Source organism: Amblyomma maculatum, chromosome 1, assembly GCF_055883805.1.
Source record: "Amblyomma maculatum isolate TAMU_Amacu chromosome 1, ASM5588380v1, whole genome shotgun sequence".
NCBI lineage: Eukaryota > Metazoa > Arthropoda > Arachnida > Ixodida > Ixodidae > Amblyomma > Amblyomma maculatum.
In genome coordinates this window covers 46,339,191-46,352,850 of record NC_139344.1, presented here as the reverse complement: position 1 = coordinate 46,352,850, position 13,660 = coordinate 46,339,191, and the positions used below count along the sequence as shown (strand labels likewise).

Below are 13,660 nucleotides of genomic sequence, written 5' to 3'. Positions count from 1 at the left end.
TAGGAATACAAACTTCTCCTGAACAACTCGTCCTGAATGATTTCTTGAACTTAACAGTTGGTGTGATACGTTGTACATGAAACTAAATACTTCTAAATACACTCAAATGACCCTAACTCGCAAAACGAACAAGCTAGCCTATACTTACAAAATAAACCATGATCCACTTAAAGCTGCCACTGAGTTCACATACCTGGGAATACACATTACCTCAACTCTAAACTGAAGTATAGTGACATTAAGCATATTGTTTGGGTGGCTTCTAAGAAGCTCTGGATCTTGAAATGTCGCCTGCAACATTGCACATCTGACACCAAGGTATTAGCATACACATCACTGATAATACCTTTATTGGAATATGGCGATATTATCTGGGACTCCTCACAAATGCTGCGCTGATTAGTTTTACACGAACAAAGGAACTGGACAAACGCTGAGGTTAAGCGCAATAAGTTAGGTTGCGCTTAACCTCAGCGTTTGTCCAGTTCCTTTGTTCGTGTAAAACTAATCAGCGCAGCATTTGTGAGAATATGTTCCAACTAACTCAATCTCAAGCACTTCTTATCTGGGACCCACACACTAAATCAGACATTAATTCCGTTGAAAGTGTCCGGAGAAGAACCATAAGATTCATTTACAAAGCTTGTGGGAGGCATATATTGGTTAATAATCTGAAGGGAAAGAAACGGCATTCCAACACTGGAAACGGGACGTAAGATCCATCGGTAGCAAATGCGCCGCATCATAATCAACAATAGAACAAAACTGGATGTTAATACCTGCATACAGTTTAACAGAACCCGACCAACCAGAGGAAACCTCATATAACAATTGTGGCGGGGGTGGGCGCCATCTTTGATGCCATCCGTGCGAGGAGAGCGTCTCCCTCTACTGCTCTTGTGGTGGTCGCCACTCGCCCACTTTGGAGCCCGTGTACATGGGATCAGCCAGCTGCGTGTCACTGCCTGCAGTAGTCCTTCGTTGTGAATCCAGTGATAGTGTGGCGGTAACTTGGTCGCAGCTGCATTCAAACAGCAAATTCTTGGTATCGGGGTACATCCGGGCATGGGCTTCACGCTGACAGCATCACAAGCCCAAAATATTTATTCGCCCGCATTGAAATAAAGTATTCAACAGCCCCTGACATAATTTTCTACCTCCAAGCAATCTGCTCATGCCTCTCTTAATTTATGTGACGCAAACAAGGTACGCTAACCTAGCATAAAACATCCTCCGTCGTGATTTCAGTGCGAGCGAGCGTCGATGATGCACTTCAGCGTAGCCCGCCTAAAAAGGCGTATCCGATAATATTTATTGTCATAAAAATATGTTAGACGTTCGCAATTGGAACTGAGGTTAACGATTGAGAAATAAAGTGCCCAATACGTTGAGGAAACCTTACAAATGGTGCCCTTCGGTAAAACAGCTGATTCCACGTCTATTGCCGGCTTTTGCGCATCGTCTGAAGTAAAGGTACTGTACCATGTCCCTAAATGCGCGGAGAAATCAGATCTCAAAGCAGTGTAATCGGGCCTTTGTTTATTTTTCTTTTAGAAACAGAAACGAAAGGAAGATCGACAGCGGAGCACGCTCCGATGGGCATAATAAACTTTTATGTCCGCTCTAAAGTCTCACACACAAGTGCTTCATTTAGAACGAGCACGGGGAAAAGCAACGTGGTTGAGCGTACACTAACAGCCTCGCTCGTTTTCATTCGTTTTGTACTGTATGTCGCCTCCGCCTTTTGCTTTGGGTGCACCGCCGAGCCCAACCATTCCTCAGCGCCAACTTTGCAGCAGTTGAGTTCAGCCATTTGACGCACGTAGGAACCTGACCGTTAGTGCCTAAAATACCTATTCTTTGAAAGGTGCTCATTTTATCTGCTTCTTGCAGACCACCAGACTCAGCACCGGATTTCTTGAAAAACTTGCAGGCTCACATGACTGGTTCTTGCAGGCACAAAATAATTTTTATGTATTGTAGTCTTCCCGGTATTGATCAGGAAAATTTTTAATCGGGTTCTGAGTCGTTCAGAGACGGGAATATCACCTTTGATTTAATGCTTGATCACGATCTTGTGCAAATTGTCCGAAATACGACGTTTGTTTCCAGCCTCTTTTCTGATATCTTTGATCTGGCTTTCTTTCCCCAATCCCATTCTGAGTGGAAAGATTCTATCAACGACGGATTATGTGACCTCCAAACTGGTTCCTGTTCCTTTCCGTTATCTGCTAGACATTACGAGAGATCACCTGCCTTGAAAATGGTCAAAGATTATGCACACGCTGATTATATCGGCATTCTAGATTTCCTCGATGCTCAGTTGGAAGAATTCAACAGTGATAACGTAGGCTTATTGTGAGGTATGTTCGAAAATATATGCTTTTTTTTGTCTCTAGAACTTTATTTCGAATCGTGTTAGGAAAACCAGTAAATCAACACCGTGGATGACCAGAGATATTATACACCTAAAGCGAAAGGCAAAGCGGTTGAATAAGAAGGGTTCTGCGACCAATGCATTTACCGCAGCTTGTCTTGCTTTATCTCATGCTATGGCTCGAGCCAAGCACATTATGTTTTAACACCACTCTCCCAAACTTCAATTTGTTTTTTGAATTTCTATGGAGAATAAAATAAGCCAGTTGGCCAAATAGTTCACTATGGCGTGCTTCTAAATATTCCATAGCAAATACCGCACCAGGTTTAATATCATTTTCACAGTGTTTCCCTCTTTCCACTCATTCGCCTGATGTAAACACCTTGTTAACATGCTTCTCAGGTTAAATGTTAAATCTTCACCCGGCCCAGACAAAATACCCAAAGCATCCTTCGACGATATGCAGAGGTGCTAGCTCAGTTCCTCGTGGTTATTTTCCAGGTGTCACTGCGATCTGCGACGTTGCCAGAGGACAGGAAGTCTGCACAGATTTTACATATCCTAAAGATAGGCGACCCTCATTCCGTCTATAACTACCACCCAATTTCTATATTATTCTTATATTGCAAAACGTTAGAACACCCAGTTTCGAACTACATCCCTGACTACTTAATAGAACCTACATATTATAATCGTGCCAGCATGGCTTTCGAAAGGGATTTTTCACTGTCACTCAGCTGTCAAATGTTGTTCAGTTCCACAGCTCTGCGCTTGACATATCCGGTCAGGTGTCTTTAGATTTTAGTGAAGCCTTTGACCGTGTGCCTCACGATAACTGATTACGAAACTACAAGCAATTTGTCTTCCTGATTTTATAATTACCTCTTATCTTTCCCATCGTACTCAGCATATAATCATTGACAATTGCAGCTCGCCTAGTCTTCCATTTATATCAACTGCACCACAGAGAAGTGTCAGGGCCTCTTCTGTTCCTAATATTTTGCAACGATATGGTAGACGTTATAAACTAGTACTTAGAAACTCGGTTGTTTGCAGATGATTGTGCCCTTTTTTGCAAAATCAACTCAGAAAACGTCCAGCTTGCAATAAACTCGGCCCTGAATTCTTTAAGCGACTGGAAGACTAACTGGGGCATCGAATATACCTTCACTAAATCGGTATTTCTTCGCGTCTTAAGGAAGAAACGTCCACAGCGATTTTCGTATGCCATCCGGGACAATAATCTCGCTGAAGCATCGAATTTAACAAAAATAAATGAACTGAACTGGAAAACACAGATTAAAAATAATCCCCCTTATCCTCCTGCAAACTCTGCTTATTACGGCACAATCTTAAAGGCGTGAGGCTACAGGTAAAACACCTAGCACATGCACCTCTCATGCGTTCGAAACTAGAATATGCTTGCGTCATTTGGGACACATTTACTAAAAACAACGTCGGCGCAATAGAAAGAATTCAGCGCCGAGCTGTCCCGTTTATTCAGTCTGTGCACGGTCGTATTGATTTCATATCTCCTCTGATGGCGTCCAACAACATTCACGAGCTCTATTCAAGGCCGAAGTTCTTGCGCATAAATTTTTTTGCAGTTGCTATTGAATGGCAAATAGGCCTAAGACCCCAAAGCACATTTAACTCAGCTCAGTACCCGGCAGACCCATCATAATCATTCGCTTCCCTTAACACCTTATTTTGCAAGAGCCACTTCATTCCAGAACTCATTTCCCCCGCATACTATATCGGATTGGATCAAGCTACTCAATAACTGCATTCAATATTTGAGTATAATTGAAGCATACATCCTGAACAGCTCATAGTTGTCATGTAATCGCTTTTTTTTTTTTTAGCCTGCTTGTAATTTGCAGTTTCTTTCATAGCGTTTTCCAGCTCGTCATGTGTACTTCCCCGTGTCATAACTACTATTTAAGTTCTGCGTGCTCCATATTTCATTCGAGAGCAAAGGTTTTATATACGTGTTTGTTTCGAAAATTGGCCTATCTTAAGCAATAAAATTCACAATGAAGGTTACTAGACCATTTGAAACGCAGAATTCGCAGTGTATGTCGCAAAAAATATCCAAGCAATTGTCTATATTTCCAGGCGACACTCAAGGATACTGCGAATGTCTGCGCAAGCCGGTTGTTTACATCACCTATCTGTGCCTTCACTACCGAATGAGGCGGTTAGAGTGACCATCTCAAGGAAGCTCACACCACCGTTAAGAGCCTGTCGCTCGAGGAACACGAAAAAGGGTGGCGCTGAAGCGGCGCTCAGACACAAGTCACTTGCATGGGGGACTTCATCTGTGCAAAACGCATACTTCCTGATGCCAGGGCTGCTATCCCATCTCGGCATCACATCTGCTATCACATCCCAGAATCCTTACGCTGTTGCTACATTCTCTGGACTTTCCAAGTGAACCCCTCTGCGTTTTGCTTGTGAAGCATCTTTACGGACTCATAGCGAGAGTTCGTGTTCCTGGCACCATTCGCTGCTTATATATAGAAGCGGTGTACATGTACCTAAATGCAGCATGTTGCCAACACTTCAGTGTTGGCACAATATTACAAAATTGCCTCGAAAATCGCAGGACATTACATATACAGGTCTAATACGCTGCAAGGCTGTACATATAACAGTGTATAAAATTGCCGGAAAATATTACACAAAGAAGGCGACTGGGAACGGCCCTATACCCATTTTAAGTTCTGAGGAATGTTTTATACTAAACAAAAAATAAAAAGAGAGAGAGAGGGGGGAGGGGCAGCTTTTTGAAATGCTATATTATCATATTTTGTCCGTAGTAAAAGTTCATTGTAAACGCCCTAGCTGTGTTGACATATCTATGGCAGCAAACGATGTGAAAAATTGAATTTAAAATTTTCCAGCTTCTATATTCCAATTCGCGTCATCAACACCTACAGGGACGCCATGGGACTCTTTCGGAAGATAACAGTGCTTATAGATAGGCTAAGAAAGTCGCACCGAAAACGTTCTGGGTGCCCTGTAGTTAGCTTGCGAGAACGGCCAGTGATGGTGAAAATTTCGTGGAATTTTTGGACTATCTACAGATTATTCTAAGCATCATACGCACCGCCACGAGCCAATTATGTCCACTGCGGAACAAAGGCCTCTTCCTCGTCTCTCCAGGGAAGCCTGCCCAGTGCCAACTGCAGCCACCTGATCCAGGCGAACATCCCGATATTATTCGCCAAACTAAGCTTCTGTCGTCCCTGTGCCTCTTGTCTTTTTCTGGAATCCTGTTCGTCCCCCTTAACGAAGATCGGTTCTCTTGCCTACGCAGTAAAGGCACTACACTTGCCCACTTCTTTTCCTGGTTATCATTTCATTAAATGAACTTTGTCCCCTGGTTCACTTTTCCTCTCTTCCCGCCTGGTAATTTAACACCTATCATATTCAGTCGTTGTTGTGCCCTCAGATAATGGCACTTACCCACAAGGGGGATTGGTCACACGTGAAACTAATAGTAAGGGAGGTATGTAGTTAGATATGAGAATAAAAAAAAAACTTATATATAGTAATATGCAATACGACAGTGCAATACAGTACCATAGCCCGCTGCGTTGTCCTTAATTTGACACGACTTCATTCACCTCCAAGTTTCTGTCCCATTCATGAGTACCGGCAAGATACGGTTCCAATCAGCGTGCCACTTTCTCAGTGAACGCAGCATCCTAGTTACTTGCAAGCAATGCTCTATTTGTAAAAAGTAATTTCCATTTATCGTCAGTTTCCCCTAAAATGGGAGGGGATGAGGGAATAAAGCAATAAACAGAAACTGTCCAAATTAACACTTTCGGCCTAGAATTTCGTATTTCGAACATAAATGTTTTTCCTGGATGTTAATTTTATCTATATCGTCCGATAAATACGCAAAAAAATATATTGCTCGCAGTGCAATTACTTATGGATATAGCGACATGCTGTCACAGTCGGACATTAGCGCTCAGTGGGTGTAAATGCGAAAGCAATCGCTTTGGTTTCCGCGAGCCACAGAGAAAAGAATGAAAAAATGTTTAATTCCTAAATCTTGCGGACACGTAAAGCAGTTTGTTTACTTGTGTAATCTGTAGTTCACTATATTTAACAAATTCCAAGTTCTACACAGGCTACAAAAAATTCAGTCTCAAATGCAGCCTCGCACTCTCTTGGCCAAAAAGAAGAAACGACGCATTTCCGCGCACATTTGTTTTTTTTTTTCTTGCGATGTTTATTGCCTCGGGGCTTAAAGAAATGATATGAAGGATGAAGGGTCTGGTAAAACAAATGAAAAACAGTTGGCTCATGTAATGAAGTGTAGTAGTGAACGATGACGCGGTCCCTGCGTCCAAGCGGCATACGACGGCCTGTTAGGGGGGGGAGAGGCGCGCTGCCACTAGGTGCCGGATCGGAGTCGGCTTCAGCGCACATTGTATTAATCAGATGCTTAATTTGAGCTAGTTGGTCATTACTTTTCGAAAACAAAGCGCAAAAAAGACACGGACGACTCAGAAGTAACGGGACAGGCGGAGGGGCTTGCGAAACTCGATGAAGTCGTGAGCTCTGCTGTGTAGGGCCACCCAAGATAGACAGGTCACGGCAGAGAGTTCTGACAAAATGTGATTCACTGCAGAAAGTAATGGCAACCCACTCCAGTATTTACTGCCAAGAACACCCTATGATCAGTCACAATAGCATTAATGATATGGCGTCGGAAGATGAGCCCCCCATGCGGGACGCATGTTACTGGGGATGAACAAAGGGCGATTCCTAGTAGCTCCAGGACGAATGAAGCGGCTGGGTTAAAGCTAAAAGGACGCTCAGTTGTGGATGTGTCGGGAAGCGACCGGAAAGTCCGATGTTGCAAGGAGATATATCACCTAGCAACATGGAATGTAAGATCTATGACGCAAGGTAAACTGGACGTCGTCAAGCGAGAAATGGACAGATTGAACATTGATATCTTGGGTATCAGCGAGCTCTAGTGGACCGGAATGAAAGAATTTAATTCCGGCCACCATTATGTCTTTTGTTGTGGGCACGAATCCAGGAGAAGGAATGGGGTCGCTCTCATAGCAAACAGAAGAATGGGCGAAGCAGTGCTAGGGTACAACCCCAAAAACGACCGAAGGATTTCACTTCAGATGCAAGGTCAACCTTTCAACATAACAGTTATCCAAGTCTATGCACCAACCACTACTGTTGAAGAAGCTGACGTTAAAAGATTTTATGCTGACCTACAATGCCTTTTAGACCGCACTCCCTCATCAGACGTCCTTTTTCTCATTGGAGACTGGAATGCTAAGGTGGGGAGTGAAGAAATATCCGGAATTACAGGCAAGTTCGGTCTCGGTGAGGCAAATGAAGCTGGGCAGAGGCTAGTAGAGTTTTGTCAAGAAAATAACCTCACCATAGCGAATACTCATTTTCAACAGCACAAGAGGCGCCTGTACACATGGACTTCACCGGACGGTCTGTACAGGAATCAGATTGACTATGTTCTTTGCCGGCAGAGATGGAGAAGCGCTATACAAGCAGTAAAAACAAGGTCTGGGGCCGATTGTGGCACCCATCATCAGCTTCTTGTTGCCAAATTTAAGGTTCGATTGAGGAAAACGCAGAAAACTAGAAGGCCTTACAGGTATGATCTAGATCAAATTCCATCAGAATATGCTGTTGAAGTGAGTAATCGATTTCAAAAATTAGATCTAGAAGACAGAGAGCCTGAAGAGATGTGGACTGATGTTCGTGATGTAATACAAGAAGTTGCTACTAAGGTAGTTCCAAAGCAAACGAAATGCAAGAAAGCAAACTGGTTATCTGAAGAGGCTTTGTAAATAGCTGAGGAAAGGAGGATGGCAGACGTTATGGGGGAAAAAGAAAGATACAAGGCTCTCAATGCGGATTTTCAGAAAATCGCAAGAGGAGATAAGAATGCCTTCCTGAACATACAGTGCCAAGCAGTTGAGGACAACAGCCAATTGAGGAACACAAGAGCTCTGTATAAGACAATCAAAGATATCAAAGGAAGCTTCTGTGCTAAGCTGGGCGTGATAAAGGACAAACGAGGCAGGGACCTCACGGAAGCCTCAGAGATAAAGAACAGTTGACAGGAATACACAGAAGAACTGTACAAGAAGGACCCGGATGTGCAAACCCAACATAAGACGGCTGTGATTACTGATCTCGAGCCGGGCATCCTGAAGAGAGAAGTTGAATGGGCCTTAGCCAGCCTTGCTAAGAAGAAAGCTAGTGGAACTGATAGCATTCCAGCTGAGTTGCTTCAAAACCACAACCATGACGACGCTGTTAACATTCTGCATACATTATGTCAGCAAATCGGGACAACCCTGCAGTGGCCACAGGATTAGAGGAGGTCAGTTTACATCCCTATTCCAAACAATAGCAGTGCCAAAGATTGTTCCAACTACCGCACAATCGCGCTTATTTCGCATGCTAGCTAGGTGATGTTGAAAATCCTCCTAGGTAGGCTGCAGCAGTATGTGGATGGGGAGCTTCCGGACGTGCAAGCTGGGTTTCGCAAGGGCAGAGGAACTGGAGACCAGACTGCCAACCTTCGCTGGATTATGAAATAGCAAAAGAGTTCTAAAAACCCATCTACTTCTGCTTTATTGATTATGCGAAAGCGTTTGACTGCGTAGATCACAGCAGATTGAGGCAAGCTCTCCAAGAGATGGGAGTTCCAAATCACCTCATCTATCTCCTCAGGAACCTGTATGAAGGGCAAGAGGCCACAGCCAGAACTGGGCATGGTCTTACTGATTGGTTTCCGATTGAGAAAGGAGTGAGACAAGGCTGCATGCTGTCGCCCTGCCTATTTAACCTACACGCTGAGTGCATCATGAGGAAGGCCGGTCTGGACGAGTCTTCAGCTAGAGTGAAGATTACTGCGAAACGTATCAACAACCTTAGATATGCGGATGATACCACTTTAATGGCAGAAAGTGAAGTGAAACTCAAGAGACTTCTGATGCTCGTACAAGGAGAGAGTGAGAAGTTCGGACTTAAACTGAACATTACAATTCAAAGATCATGGCGTCTTGCCCCATCAAGTCCTGGAGTATCAAGGTACAAGAAGTGGAAGCTGTGACAGATTTTCTCTTCTTGGGCTCCAAGATAACCCCGGAAGGAGACTGCAGCCATGAAATTAGGAGACGCCTACTTCTGGGAAAGAGAGCCATGGCTAGCCTTGACCGCCTAGTAAAGAGCAGAGACATTAGTCTGCCAACCAAGATCCGTATAACATGTATTATGGTATTTCCAGTTGTGATGTATGGATGCGAGAGTTGGACTGTGAAGAAGGCTGACCGCCGAAGAATTGACGCGTTTGAATTGTGGTGCTGGCGGAGAATCTTGAGAGTTCCTTGGACGGCCACAAGATCAAATCAGTGGATATTGTCGACCATAAACCCTGACTGCTCATTGGAGGGTCATATTCTAAAGTTAAAGCTCAGCTACTTTGGTCATCTGATGAGAAGAGAGGCGTCGCTGGAGAAAGATTTGATGCTGGGAAAGGTTGAGGGTCACTGGATAAGGGGTAGGCAGCGAACGCGATGGTTAGATGGCATACTTGAGGCGCTGCAGATGAAGTTATGTGATGTTAGGAAGATAGTGAGAGACCCGAAAGCGTAGCGTGATATGGTCCATAGGGTCACGAAGAGTCGGACACGGCTGAACGACCAAACTGAGCTGTTCATCAGCCAGCGAGCATGCGCAAAGAATAGCACTATCAGGATGACAGTGTGTGGAAAAGAAAAGAAAGAAAGAAAATAAGAATCACGGTGCCGAAGGGACAAAACCGCCTAGGGTGGAATGAGATATGCGTTTAACAAGATTAAGAAGAAAAGGGAAATGTAACGGCTATAAAAAATGAATTGTAACGCAATAAAAGCATTGAATACGAGAAAGAAAAGTGAAGACAATCCTAGTTCAAATACAACCGGAAAATGTCTCTAGGGAAACACCACTGATGAAATGGTTAACACCGACAGATGTCCGTCCAGGTATGCAACCTTACTGTCAAGTAAATTAATAGAAGGCGTGCTGACGCAAATCTGCCCGGCTTTTCTTATGAAATACCCCTCCAAGACTTCGCGCTCTGTTTTCCCTTTAGCGGCTCTTATAAATTATCTATTATCTATATCTGGATAGCATTCATTATCTCCCTCTGTTTAACATGCTTTACAGTGGTCGGCAAGGTTGCTGTCTGATTTATTACGTACGCACAATCTATGATCTCTCGCCCTTTAGTTAAAGCATCTTCCTCTCTGCCCTATGTAATGAAGCCCACAGCCGATAGAAATCCTGTACACAACGTAAGCCTCTCATACCGTGAATTTCGTTTGATGTTTCCTCGTGGAAGCATCTCGTTCTTTCCCTTCCTTAGTGTTGACATGGGAAAATTTGCATGGAGGGGAGAAAACGACGTTTACGGTAGAACGCGCTGCCAGCTTTTTGAATTTATGGGAAAACCTATGAAAATATGGCGTTACTTGAACAGGAGTCTTGTTTTTGTTAACGTCTGTTCCCTGCTCGATAACTTGACCCTTTGGGGCTTTCAGTTTTTGAAAAACACTCTCAGAAACTGCTAGTACGAAATCCACGGGGAAGCCTATCTCTTGAAGAAGTCTGAACTGCTCTTGATTGCTATCGGCCATGCGATGCGTGCATGATTTAGTCACGGCTCCGTGAAGACAGGAAGACACGATCCCCCGCTTAACAATGTTTGCGTGCGCGTTGTCAAAGCGCAACAGACGCTTCTGGTTCGTGGATGGTACATCCAGCAAATATTACTGTCGGCGAAATTCAATTCAATATCTAAGAACTGCATGCGGCCCTCTGTAGGTGCTTTCCAAGTGGAATTTAACCCGGCACCGTGCTCAGAAAAAATGCTCAGCACTTCCCGACAGAATGACATTTCTTCGCATGTCATTTACTAAAAATAATTAAGATATTGTCAACGTATCTGGACACTTTTACAACAGGAAGGTGAGAAAGGTTGGCTTGAATGTGCTTGTCAACAGCGGATAAAAATAGGTTGAATAACACAGGTGCAACCGAAGAACATAAACAAATGACTTTTTTTAATATTGAAATGGCCTTCTGAAATGATAGCTGTTGACGAAAGGTAGAATTCCAACACGGTTCCCACGCTGTTTTGGTAGGCGATTTCCCCGCTTTCAGAACTCGTCTGACGGAGCACCACGAAGAATTCCTGGAATACCTGGTGGTCCGTGTGGGCGAACTCCAATTTGTTCCGCTGCACTTCCAGCTCGTGTTCGAACGTAGCCGCAAATGCAGGATAGCGAGCGACAAGGATAGGTTTGTGGGCGTAGAGCTCCTGCCCATTGACACTCAGGACGACATCGCTGAACGTCTGGCATTCAAACAAGTGACAAAATCCTCGACAGCCGGCACTGAGGGACATTGAACTTCTTTATGTTCTTCAGCCACGAAATGTTCACCAAGTCCGAAACAACGCTCACTTCACAATATAGTGTGAGCTGGTCAACAAGGAGTTCGTTTGCCTTCTACAGCAATACATCTCTCCCAATGAACTTCTTGAAGCCCCAGTCCTTGCCTTGGAAAAAGCGATATGTTATTTTACTTGCCATAACCTTGGTCTCTTCCCGCTTGGCATTGAGGATAGAAAGTGTGAACTTCGCATGTACCTTACTTTTTTTTGCTGGACACCAGTAGCAGGTACAGGGATGGGTAATCCTTGCTCTTCTTGTCCAGGCCTTTGGGATTCTTCTTTAGGCACAACCTCGGTGTATCGTTGGCCGCGGCAGAAGATGTTGAGCTTTTGATCATTTCCCCCCCTTCTCGGTGGTAACTGAATTTGCTGATCTTCCACATGAAGGAAACACTGATGACGTTCACATGTGTGAAGCCCCATTTCTCGGCCCCAGGCGTGTTGACCTCGCTCAGCGGAGCCGAAGTGGGCAGGCAGGGAATGGCCTTGCTTCTATACGACTCCAACAGGATCTCACCGCGAGCAACGGCGGTGGCACCGGCTGCGGCAGCCACGGCGCTGAGCAGGTAGCCTCGAAAGAGCTCTTCCTCCCAGTGGGTGCCCTCACGTAGTGCACAGAGATACCCTTTCCTAACGATGAAACTCCTTAGCGAAGACGGACGTAGTGACGGTGTAAGCTGGTCCCAAGGCAGCCCCATGAGCCGCGAACGGATTGGCCTCGGGTATAGCAGCCGCCAAGCAGTGTTCTTGCCTGGACACAGCCTCATCGCCAAAACGTCTTCCTGGCCTCCTTGAGAGTACCTCGAGGCTCCCTCCTCCCGATGGCGGCCTTCGCGCAGTGCCAGCAGATACTCTTTCCTCAGTATGAAGCTCCTTGGCGAAGAATGGCGTGGTAACTGCTTAAGCTGGTCCCACGGTAGCGCCATGAGCCGCGAGCTGAGTGACATCGGGTATAGCAGGAGCCTTACGGTGGTCATGCTACGCTGCATGGCTGCCAAGTCGAGCATCTTCCTGCCGGCCCCTGCAACTTTAGGCCTGCATGATGATGAGCGCCAGCATTCGTGTCGGCGCATTAGTATCGCCAAGATCCGGGTGGCGAGGAAAGTGGGAATCCGAACTCCGAAGGGAATCACTAATATTTTAAAACCGCCTTCTTTTTGACCTAGCGGCACAACGGCGTGCCACGAGATTGCAAAAGGACATTCGTTTTCTTTCTTCTCTTGTATAACGGCTATATGAGAAATTCTCGACTGTGATCATCATATTCAGCGTATGCTTTGGATAAAAAAAGTCACATAGGCAAGCTAGATATATCTATAAAATCTCAGAGTAATATTTATACTGGACATTCGATATCCCCACACCAAGTACTCCTTCACCCAAACACACCTCAAGAACGTTGCCTAATAAGCTCATCATCATCATATAACAACTGCAGGGCGAAGGTATCTCCCATATCCCTCCAGTTGACCCGATCCTGTGCTAATTGCATTCACTTGACCCCTACGAACTTCTTCACCTCATATGCCCACGTAACTTTCTGCCGCCCCCTACTAAGCTTGCCTTCTCCTGGAATCCGGTTTGTAACCATAAGTGACCATCGGTTTCTGTTTTGCACAGCATGTCCTGGCCATGTCTATTTCGTTTTCTTGATTTCCACTAGAATGTCACTGACTTGAGTTATTTCTCTGACCCACTCTGCATCTTTCCTATCTCTAATGTCACCACTACCATTTTTCTTTTCATGATCCTCTGCGTTTTTCTCAACC

At 44.8% G+C, this 13,660-nt stretch overlaps 1 pseudogene; it reads right to left on the bottom strand.

Annotated features, from left to right (window-relative positions):
* Positions 1-888: 888 nt before the first annotated feature.
* On the bottom strand, positions 889-12,838 carry LOC146202273 (protein roadkill-like; annotated as a pseudogene).
* Positions 12,839-13,660: the final 822 nt, after the last annotated feature.